At 35.0% G+C, this 8,664-nt stretch overlaps 1 non-coding gene across 1 annotated transcript; it reads left to right on the top strand.

Moving 5' to 3' along the window:
- Positions 1–3,432: 3,432 nt before the first annotated feature.
- Positions 3,433–3,562, top strand: LOC114232302 (U6atac minor spliceosomal RNA). Its single transcript, XR_008554769.1, has one exon. It is a non-coding gene; the product is annotated as a U6atac minor spliceosomal RNA (small nuclear RNA).
- The last annotated feature ends 5,102 nt before the right edge of the window (positions 3,563–8,664 follow it).

Below are 8,664 nucleotides of genomic sequence, written 5' to 3'. Positions count from 1 at the left end.
ATTATTCAGTTTGCTAGTCTAGTATTAGATATTAGCAAGTTAATTTGGATATTATTTCATTGTTAACTGTTAGTTCTAACTTTGTCACAAAGTCAGTTTTCTATATTCCCAATCTCAGTTGAATTAACTGATGTTTCCTCAAGGACCCATGTTACACAGCATATTTATAATGTTAAAAAAAAGATAATAAAGAATGTCTCAATGATGTGTTTGTGAACCTAAATGATATTAGTACAGATATAACAACATTTGCCATCCCAAAGTATTTATTAATTTGATTGCAAAAATGTATGTTGGTCATGTAAAGATGATATATTGTCTAAGGCTAGCAAAACAGCGATAATTATATGTCAAATAACTGGAAAACAGAGGTAAGCTTTCTTAAATATGGGTAAAATCAGGGCAAATTGTATTGGCCAAAAAAGAATTCCTACAATCTTCTAAATATTAAAACAGCAGGAAAGCATTATTAATGTTTGTTTTTCTTTGTACTATCCTGAGTTTTTATTCTTAAAATTAACTCTGGAAAATAAATGGTAAAGCTCACTCAAATTATTTTGAAAATATATTTATATTTTTATAAAAAATAAGTCATGACCGCAAAAAGACATAAAACTTGATTTGTGTAATATTTGTGCCTAAAACTTTCTGTTTTTTGTTTGTTTTTTTCAGCATGGTTCAAATCACTTTAATTTACTAAATCTATTCCAATGCCTTTTATGTGCCAAACACTGTGCTAGGGTCTGAAGAGAATAAAAAGTTGGTGGATATGTAGACCTGGTTCTCAAGGCACTCAACAGTCCAACCATTGATATAGAATGTAGACAATATCTACAATGGGAATTGTATTGGGTGGGGTCATGAGGAAGACTATTTAAAGTGGTAGTTTGAGATCTGATTAAAGGGAAAACATTGAATAATATGATTATAGTTTGAACTTTATTCTGTACTCATTAAAAACTTTTGAGGAAATGGCAATTCTGATTATGGTTGTGCTTAAAACCCATAGGAAAAAAATTGAGCAAAGTTGTCTTTTGTTTTTATTTGTTTGGTTTTATTGTTATTTGTCTCCTTTGAACTACTATTCTCATCTATGTTAAGTAATGGGGAGGAGATTAAACTAATAATATTGACTATTGTATATTAATGACAGTTTGACACCACCATTATTCCATTCTTCCTTGAAATGTTTTATTGTTTTTGTTGTTATAGACAGACTTTCCAGTAAACATAGCAAACTGGAATATTTTTATGTCAATATTACAGGGATGTAACAAACAGAAATAATGATGATTTATATAACTTTTACACTGAATTTATTTAGTAACTGAATTAATTTCATAACTTGAGTCCATATTTTATTCCTGAATTTCCAAAGCTTTATTCACCTTAATATGAACCTTGTCACCTTAAGCTTTAATGTTTTTAAATTACAAAACCCCTCTAGATCCTATTACAGTATTTTTAAAATTTGAGATTATGTTGTGGATTAGTTTGCCCACAGCTGCAGACAACCTCTTCACAAGTCTAAGAAACATGTACACAGTCAGAGAAAAGTCATGATTTAGCTGACCCTGATTTAGTTACTTTAATGACTTCCACAAACTCTTCATAAGGATAGATGTCTTGTTAAATTTCCAAATTGGTTCACTATTTTTCTGCAATGAACACTCATAGAAAATCTCTAACCTTAATCTTGATCTTCAGCATTGTTAACAATGTATGAAATAATCTGGAAGTGAGAGAAATAGGGGTTATTACTCTTTGCATCAATCATTCTTTTATTAGAAAAGCAGAACTACTATGAGAATTATGGGATAGTGGACTCATTGTAGGAATAAGATCTGACATAGTTGTGGAAGAAGCTGAGGAATAATTAGGAGTCTGGAAAGAAGAAGAGCTGAACTTAGAGCAAGGGAGGGCATCTACTTCTACCATGTCTAAGCACAATGACATTCAAAGTGCAATGGCTACTGCTTAATTTCCCATTTCCAAACCTTGTGCAAATTTATTTTTTCCCTAACTTTAACTAGGAACTCTACAGCGAAGGGGACTTTGAGAATCACAATTTCAGCTTAGCCAAGTTGACATAGTACAAAACAATCACACTGCTATTTTAAAAGTCATTTACATATTCATTTATTCAACTATTATTTAATAACCACATACTACTTGCCAGGCTCCTTGTTAGTTGTTGGAGATATAATTCTAAACAAAAATGCCCTCTCTCTTGAAAATTCAACTTTTTTTCAGAGACAAAAATATAAGAAGCAATTAAAATTAAAGTATAAGGAAATATATACTAGTAGGTAAAAATGGGAACAATTAGCTGAGCCTCTTCCAAAAGGGTTCACCAGGGAAACCTTTTTAGGCAATGAGACTTCTAAACTGATACCTGGTGGATGGGCAGATATGATGGACAGGAGAGCAAAGTAGAGGAAGAAAAGAAAGTATCATGTGAAATCCTCTTGGTCCAAGAGCTGTATCATGGTATCTTGGGAGAACTGAAAAAAAAAAAAAAAAAGTTCAGAATTAATGGACTATTGAGGCCCCAGGTGGAATGAGTAACCTGTAATGAACAAAGTACTGGGTGTGTGTTTTTTGTAGGATTTTTTGGTAAATATAATTAATTTTATTCTTGCTCCCATACTCTTTATGGTAGTAATTCAGTTACAGAGGATTGTCTTTTTAAGTTTCTCTGACCCTAAATAAGAGTATGTTTCAATTGGTATCATTGTCTCACAGCAGATATTTTAGAAATAATTAAATCAGATAAGAATGCATTTTTAAATCTCATTTTAAATGTGTCTAAAAGTATACGATTAACAAGAACACATGTTTAAGCAAACTTCTTTTCTTTCTTCATGTTCTACTAACAGCAGGTCCTTTACTTCTGGGTGGTCACTATTGTGGTCTTTGTTTTTATACAAAGGAAAATATAGGAGGATTCTCCTATAAACTAAGCCACAGTAGAAGTTTGCTTAGCAATAGACAACTAAAGAAACCACAATCGTGTATTGCTTCCTGTGTTTATTATAAGCATCTTCAGTCTCTCATTACAATGATATGCTGCACTATTCAAAACTGAAAAATTGATATATTTGTATGGAAGGGGAAATAGAGAATGCTTCACCTTAGATTGAAATACCCTAACTATAAAAACTAAGGTATATATGCAATGAAGCACAATGTATAAAGAAATAAAGCAAAAGCTTTTCTCTATTTCTATAGTAACCAACTGGGAGTTGTGTGCATTTTTAAAGGTGTTTAAATGTTTGTTTTAGGTATATTAGCCTATGTTAGGAGAATATTAGAGGATCTTGTATAGTAAAGCAACTGATGAATCCACAAATATCAACTCAATAAGACACTAGTACAGAAACAGATAAGCAGGTTAATGGAGATGTGCAGAAAACATAGGCACAGATTTCAGTGTTGAATGAAAGGAGAGAAGACTATCACTCCCCTTAACGAGGAAGGAAGAGGCTCTCAGGCCTAACAACACCCAAAGAGATAATTAGATTAAGAATTTAAAATTTGTATTTTTAAATTAATATAATTTAAAATAAATAAATAATTAGATCCTTAGAGCAAGACACTATGAAAATGTTAAATTTTAAAACAACTAATGACAAGTTGTAAGAGGAAATAAAAACATTTTAACTAAAGGAGAGAAAAAAGCAATGGACAGATTAACATTAAAGAAACTGAAGAGAAAATTAATAATTTGGAATATGGAATTGGAGAAATTACCCAGAGTACAGTATAAAGATATAAAACTTGGAAATTATAAATAACACACAAACAGTATAATGAGATGGTGCAACGCACATCTACTACAAGTTTCAGGACAGAATACAGAGAATGACAGTAGGCGATTCTTGAAAAAAATAAGAAATATTTTTGACTAGATGAAAGTCATGAGTCTTAGGATTTGTGAAGTAAAATGAGTTAACAGGAGGATAAATAAAAATAAACTATCACCCAGACACAACTTAGTGAAAATGTATAACACTAAAGACAAAGAGAAAATCTTCAAAACAACTGTAGAAAAAGTCTAGATCACCTAGGAAGGAAAAACAACTAGACTGACAAGTTAAAATGTTTTCAGTAGTCTAAAATATCAATAACAATAGAGATTAAAAGACAATAAGAAAATAGCTTCAACTTTCATAGGGAAAATAAATGTTATGCTATTTATAGTATTCAGTTGTATCCTTCTTATGACCTTTATAACCTGACTTATTGGTCTATTATTGGATGATTTTCCTTCTTTGGAAGAACTTAAGTTAATGTTTCCACTTACTATTTATCAAATATACTCTCCTTTATCAAAATAGACTATTTTTGTCTTATATACATCTTTGTTGAATTAATGTTAGCATTTCTGTTTCAAAAGCCGATGCTGTAATATTTAGTAAAATTCAGTATTTCTGGTTGTACCCAATTTGTTTGCCTTGGATATAAAAATATATTTAGTGTTTTCAGTTTTGCCGGTGAAAGCATTTTTGTAAGTGAAGTCCAAAGTGCTATCAACATTATTGGCATCCATTTTATTCCCTTTGGGAAGGATGAATCATCAGTAACCAAATGTATTTAATAATGACACCTAAGATTCTAAAACAGCTTTTGGAAAGCACAGAAGGTTCCACAGATGTGCTCAAGAAGTTTTGTGGTACACCTGAGAAGTAAGAAGGCATCAACTAATAATAATGTGTACCTGTTACTGTTTGAACTATAACTAGCTTAGCCTGAAGTCAAGCAGATTGTTCAACAATAACAAGAGAAAAATCAGTAGAAATATGAAAAATTCAACCCATCTAAAGGATATTATGTTCATATATGCTAAATAAAACATTTTGATTGTTAACTGAACTTTATAAATTGTCTGGGTGCTCAATACTGTACAAAAACTAGCATAAAATTAGTGGCACCATTAAAGATAAGATTCATATTTGAAGCATGAAGATTTATTATTCACCAGGTCTATTCTATTTGCTTTGCCAAAATAGGTTAAATATTGAACCATTACAAGTACACAGAACACCTTTTTTTTTTTTTTTTTTTTTTTTTTTTGGTCATGGGAAATTGAAAGTGTTGCATTAGCTGAATACATTATGTAGCATTCCCTTCTGGTGATTCATTTCAAGTCAAGACATATTAAGTTTCTATTGTGTACCAGGCACTTTGTTAGATTCTGGGGTCAAGAGTTCAAGACACAGATACCAAAAATAAAACTGACTTAAAAAGGCCTGCCATTTAAGGAGATAACAGATATGCAAGCAGCCAGATACAGGGTAGGATGAAATCTTGCCTTAAATAGCATTCAAATAACATATACTGTGGTCATTCGAAGCACAGGCTGATTAATGCGGTCTTAGAGCACCCAAGCAAAGCTTCAGGCAGGAGACATTTGCATTTGATCTGAGATGCGCAGGAATGCTTTCTGAAGGTGGGGAATAAGAAGGTGAGCAGAGCAGATTAGATTACCTTAAATTAAACTTTTGATAGATTCCAATATAGTCAGTTGAAAGAAAAACTTAAGGTTTTGCTATTTTCTTGGGAAAAATGTTATATACATGTTGTTAAGTGCTTACTAGGTGCCTGGCATTTTACTTCAGCTTAGAATTATTGCATTCAATTATTTCATTCAATATAAGGTGGTATGATGTAGGTATCATGACCCTATTTTACTGATGCAGAAACTGAGGCTCAGTGAGTCTATTACAGAGCTTTTACTAAAGGTGACTTACCAATCAGTGGCTATATTAGGTTTATATTGTCACATAACAAATAATTGCAACTTAGCAGCTTAATTGGAATTGTAACAATTCCAATGCATTATCTCACAGTCTGTAGGTTTAGAAGTACAGATTCAGGTTATCTCCTGCTCAGGGTCTCACCCAACTGAAATCAAGGTTTTAGGCAAGGTTGATTCTTATCTGAAACTCAGGAGCCTCTTCCAAGCTCATTTGTTGTTAGTGTGACTTATTTCTTCCTGGCTGTGACTAAGGTCCCTGTCTTGTTGCTAGCTGTTGACTGGGGACCACACTTAGCAGCTAGAGACTGTCCACAGTTCCGTGCCACCTGACTACATGTGGGCCTTTGCTTTCCTCCAAGCCAGGAGGAGCCGATCGATCTAACTTGGAAACACCTCTGTAGGCTGTTATGGTGGAGTCTTAGAAAATGTAAGGTAACCACTGAGTGACAATCCTATCACCATTTGGCATCAAATTCACCCTAAAAATGATTTACTATTCCATCATATTCACAGGTTCCACCCACATTTGAAGCGAAGGGACTACACAAGGTGTGTATACCAGCAGCAGAAATCTCGGTGGCCCCCCCTTGAATTCTGCTTACCTTGCAAAATACACTGACCTGCTTTCCTAGATTCCCAAAGACTCATCCCAATGCAGCATCAGCTGTATTTCAAAATCACATCACTGAAATATGAACTTCTAAATCTCATCAGGTCAAGCCACAAATTACATCTAAATCTCCTTAAAGTAAAAATAAAATAAAATAAAATAATCTCATCCTTTTAATCATCTTAATCAGGTGCAGCTGAGGCTCCTGCTATAATCCATAAATACAACTCCTGGGGCACAATTCCTCTTAATCTGTAAACCTATAAAAGTAAAGAGGCAAGTTTATCTTCCCTCAACATTCCCCCCCATATGTGTTGAGACAGGCATAGGATTATAGGTAAAAACACTCTGCTTCATAAAAGGGAAATGGAAGTAAAAAGGAGTCACTGGTCCAAAGCAATTTCCTAATCCAGTTGGCAAATGGGAGTTTCTTGATAAGTTTGTAAAGACTGTGAATAATGCCCCGTGGCTCTCAGTTCCACCCTCTGGGTACTTGGTTTTACTCTTTGAGTCACCCTTCCTTTTTATGAAAAGCAGCACATGTTTGCAGTTGAGAAGTAACTCATCAGCCTGCCTCCTGCCTTACTTTTGGAGGGGTGCTGGTGGTTCTGACAACCTCCTTTTGTTTGTATTTCTTCTGTCCTTTCCAGGTCAAGCTTGAGAGTTTGTGGGCCTTCCATAGGTTTCCATGCCATTTGCCCCACAAGACGGAAGCCATACCTACAAATCTTTTTGAGATAAGCCCCTGTTTCTTTCTGGCTCCTCTTCTCAGCGGTCCTCTGCTTTCGCTGAGATCTGGAAAGTTCCTCCTAATCTCTTGAAATAGCTTTTGGATGGAATCCTTTGACATTTTACTTTACTTTATTTTTTTTTTTAAATACATTTTTATTGATTTCAGAGAGGAAGGAAGAGGGAGAGAGAGATGGAAACATCCATGATGAGAGAGAATCACAGATTGGCTGCCTCCTGCAAGTCCCCCACTGGGGATCAAGCCCACAACCCGGGCATGTGCCCTTGACTGGAATCGAACCTGGGACCTTTCAGTTCTCAGGCTGACGCTCTATCCACTGAGCCAAACCGGCTAGGGCACATTTTACTTTACTTTAAATGCACTTTCAGTGCATTGCTGGGAACTCTCCTCAACTAGATGTCCAAGTTTATAGATTCAAAAGCTCAGCTTACCTACATAACTGCAGGAGACAGTTTTACTAAGCCTTCTGCCATTACAAAGATCTCTCTTCCTCTTTGTAAGAAAAGAACAAAGTACATATAAAAACTAATTAATATCTCCGCACTTCCCCTCATCCCCTCCAGATACACAGAGGTGTATTCTGTCAGACTTTTGTATCTGCTAATATAAATATATATTTACATGTATAATATTTATGTATACTAGTACATGTATACATATGTAATGTTTATTTTGTCTTTCCTATGAAAAAGCACATTTCTTTGAATCAAGATGTCACCAGCTGCCTCCTCATTTGGAGGCTCAGCTAAGGAAGTTTTTGCTTCCAACCTCCCTCAGATTGTTTGCAGAACTCATCTCTTTTGGTTATGGGAGCAGTATCCCTGGTGTTCTGCCGTCTATCAGCTGGGGAACGCTGTCAGCTCCTGGAGGCTGTTTTCAGGTCCTTACCACATGCTGTCTGTCCCTCCATAGGCCTTCTCACATGTCCAGTCTTTCTGGCTTTAGGAATAAGGAATGGTCTGGTCGTTTTTTAAGGGCTCAACTAAGTAGGTCAGGCCCACCTGGGTTTTCTCCATCTTGATGAACTCAAAGTCAACTGATTAAAAACTAAAAGGAGTGGCATCCTTTTATATTCTCAGGTTCAGTCCACTTTCAAAGGGAGAAGATTAAAATAGATATGCATACCAGGAAGTGGGAATCATGTGAGCCAGTTAGAATTATGCCTACCACAGCGGCATAGCTATCATCCAGTCCAGATCTCTTTTACTCTAAAGTTCCTTCTCTTAATATTGTGCTATACTTCCATCTCCTGTAGTTATTTTGAAGCATATTTCTTTTTTTTTAAATATTTTATTGATTTTTTACAGAGAGGAAGGGAGAGGGATAGAGAGTTAGAAACATCAATGAGAGAGAAACATCGACCAGCTGCCTCCTGCACACTCCCTACTGGGGATGTGCCCACAACCAAGGTACATGCCCTTGACCGGGATCGAACCTGGGAACCTTCAGTCCGCAGGCCGACGCTCTATCCACTGAGCCAAACCGGTTTCGGCTGAAGCATATTTCTTTGTTGTTGTTGTTGTTGACACTATTACAGACATC

Source organism: Eptesicus fuscus, chromosome 2 (genome assembly GCF_027574615.1).
Source record: "Eptesicus fuscus isolate TK198812 chromosome 2, DD_ASM_mEF_20220401, whole genome shotgun sequence".
Classification (NCBI taxonomy): domain Eukaryota; kingdom Metazoa; phylum Chordata; class Mammalia; order Chiroptera; family Vespertilionidae; genus Eptesicus; species Eptesicus fuscus.
Note: the sequence above shows the minus strand (reverse complement) of the source record. Positions and strands in the feature narration are given on the sequence as shown.